This window comes from Bison bison, unplaced genomic scaffold, assembly GCF_000754665.1.
Source record: "Bison bison bison isolate TAMUID 2011002044 unplaced genomic scaffold, Bison_UMD1.0 scf7180017852444, whole genome shotgun sequence".
Lineage (NCBI taxonomy): Eukaryota > Metazoa > Chordata > Mammalia > Artiodactyla > Bovidae > Bison > Bison bison.
This window is the reverse complement of record NW_011483017.1, coordinates 106,645-110,041: the sequence shown is the minus strand read 5'-3', so window position 1 is coordinate 110,041 and position 3,397 is coordinate 106,645.

The window sequence follows — 3,397 nt, the reverse complement described above, 5'->3', positions numbered from 1 at the left end:
CTGCAGCCAAGGGAGTGGGGGTCTTAGTGCCACTGGCTCCTGGATGGTCAGCGGCAGAGTGACCGTCACCTCCCACAAGGCCTGGGGCTTCCTGAGGAGCCATATAAGCCCCGGCACAGCTGGGCACACCACAGGGATGAGAAAGGGGTCATCTGCGTGCTCCCCACTTCCACCCTGACACTGCCTCGTATCCAGGACCGGCTACCTCTCCTGCCCAGACGACTTCCCAATATTAGAAGCCAGCCACCCGGTCCAAGGGCTAACCAGTGAGTGCCCGCTGGTGTCTGCAGCCAGAGACCAGCCCTGTCTGAACAGGCCTGTCACACAGTAGGTCTCGGTCAACACCTGCCATCCGTGAGGGTCAGTTCAACAAGGACAGTGGGCACCCAGGGAGGCTGAGAAGGGAGGGTGGAGGTCTGGGTGGGGGGGACGAAGGGGCAGCAGACAGCCCACAGCTCTGAGCACGGAGGCTGGACAGCTTGCGTGGGCTGGGCCCCACCTGCTAGGAAATTTGCAGGGAGGAGGGGGGAGAGGCAGTGCCGTTGCCTAGGCAACCACTCTGTCACCTTCTAAGGAGCCTGGCAGAGGGAGGAGGAGGCCTGTCTTAAAGGAGCGCGAGCCCCATCGATGTGGCGGCGTCCTGAGGAGTCTCGGCGGGAAGTCAGTTCCTTCTGAGCTCAGGCCTGAGTTCCATCAGGATGAACGGCAGGAGAGGGGGTGCCTGGGACCTGCTGCACCAGCTGAAGGGGCTCAGGGCTGGCACAAGCGGGCAAGAGGCTGCTCCGACTGCCAGACACACAGACAGAGCCCCCAGCCTGACTCTACCTGCAGCCGCTGCTCTGGGGGCTTCACGGGCTGCCAGGCGGGAAAGTCGCTGGGTGAGAAGACTGGAGTCTAAGCTGGTCAGCAGAGCTGTGGCCACCTTTCAGCCCAGCTTTGGCCAACCCCAAAGCCGTGGTCGGGAGCAGAGAACTGAGGAAGGGCTGCTGGGGGCGCCGGGGTGGGCACTGGACGAGAACAAGCCCCGACTGTAAGGGGACTCGGTTTGCAGGAGGGAATAAGAATATGATAAACCCTGACGATGCAAACCAAGCCCTGAAATGCAGAGATGCTTCCTTCCTCCGTATCACAGGGTTCTTCCAGGAGATCCTAGCTCGTGCCGTGAAGATAAACGAGCTTTTACTTAGCAACATTTCAGTTTGATTTCGTCTTCCCAGCCTGTCAGGTTCAAGGACAAGCTAGGATTTCCAAGTTGCAAAGCGCGTGGGGGTGACATCAGCTCTGCTCATCTGTCCTCTGCCTTCGGTCTGTGGGCCTGGCACGTCCTGGGTGCTTCCTGAGGCCACAGCTCTCTCACTGTTGGCAGCTGGGGTAGGGGCCGCCTCATTGATGCCCCTGCAGAACGCGTGGGCACGGAAGGGTGACCCCCATGGCCAGAAGTCAGATTTGGTTTTAGGGGACAAGACCCAACACTTGTTCCCAGTACTTCCTCCGCACGCACAGGAACGTCTGCATCACCCCCACCTGGCCCCAGCCCCGCGCGTCCTGGGCCCCAGGCTTCTGTCTCTCCTGCTATGTTCTTCTTTCTGTGTTAGCTTTTCAAGCAATAAAAATAATGAGTCTGTGTAACTCTTTAAAACAACTTTCTTAAGATATAATTCACAAACCACACAATTCACCCACTTAGAGTATACAATCCGATGGTTTTGGTGTATCACAGGATCATTTTACCTGTAAAAACTGAATATAGTAAAACATATATTTCCACTGCAGTATTCTTGCTTAGAGAATTCCACGGACGGAGGAGCCTGGTGGGCTACAGTCCATGGAGTCACAAAGAGTCAGACATAAGTGAAGCAACTTTGCGTGCACGGATGCCTTGATCTGCAACGTCACCTTGCAGACAAAGGTCCGTCTAGTCAAAGCTATGGTTTTTCCAGGAGTCAGGGACGATGTGCGAGTTGGGCCATAAAGAGGGCTGAGCACCAAAGAATGGATACTTTCAAACTGTGGTGCTGGAGAAGACTCTTAAAGAGTCCTGTGGACTGCAAGATCAAACCAGTCGATCCTAAAGGAAATCAATGCTGAATACTCATTGGAAGGACTGATGCTAAAGCTGAAGCTCCAATACTTTGGCCACCTGATGTGAAGAGTCAACTCATTGGAGAAGACCCTGACGCTGGGAAAGATTGAAGGTGGGAGGAGAAGGGGGTGGCAGAGAATAAGATGTTAGATAGCATCACTGACTCAATGGGCATGAGTTTGAGCCAACTCAAGAGATAGCGAAGGACAGGGAAGCCTAGTGCGTTGCAGTGCATGGGGTCACAAGGAGATGGACACGACTGAGCGACTGAGAAACAACAGTCTTGCTCCCGGATCTCCCGCTCTGGGGATCCCGTGTGAGTTACGCCCCCAGGCTCCAGCTTCCCCACCTGTGATGTAAGAGGCCCGGACTGCTCCACCCCTTGGCGCTCTGCATTCTATGATTAACGGCTGGTAGATATTTCCTTCACAGAGTTTACTTTCCAAAGACTAAACACTGAGAAAGAGATAAGAGGGAGGTTTCTTAATACCTATTACCAGTGTAGCTTCTCAGAAAACAGCGGTGCTTAGGGACGTCTCGCCTCAAATGGGGCATATGATGGAGACTGTGGGGTCTAAGACTTGGGTCTGGGCTGGGAGTGCATGGGAAAGGAGAGCGTGGGGCTGACACAGAGAGGGGCAAGGAAGAAAGCGCATCTCCTCCCAGCTAGAGGGTGAGTCCACGCCTCTGGGTAGGACAGCGGGCCTGCTCCGGGGTCTGGAGGCCCACCGAGCTCTCCTAGGCTCCTGGTTCAGCGAAGGCATCCTGGGGAGGCAGAGTCGGGTCTGTTTCCATCTGAGCACACGTGCACACACCCAGTGGGGACGCACACGCCTGTGCACGCCCGCCCCCATGTATGCATATGATCCAGGAACACAAGGACAGACCCTCAGCCAAGAGGCCCACGTGGGGCAGAAGCCCCTGCGCCATCTGCTCCCTCTTTGATCTCTTGCTAGGCACCCCGGAAGGACAGGAAGGAGACCTGCGAGGAGTACGGGACCCATCTCGAGCTCTGAGTCCATCCCCCTTCAGCTCTCCCCCATCACCCCTCCCGGCTCAGAGCCTCAGTTTATCTCACCGAGGAGTGGCCTCCAAGGACACCTCCGGGAGATGTCCAGCCTTTCCATCCTCGGCCTGCGCCCCTCCCTGCTCTGCGTCCACTCTTTGAGTCCAGGGGGGCCCGGATCCCAGAGGCCAGGGGCCTAGAGCCACGCCGCTGGGCCAGCCAGGGTGGAGTTTTCCCTTCCAGTTAAATTTCTCCCGCCTGCTTGATGTCACATCCTGTCCCGGCTTCCCCGCCGCCGCCCTCCCCAC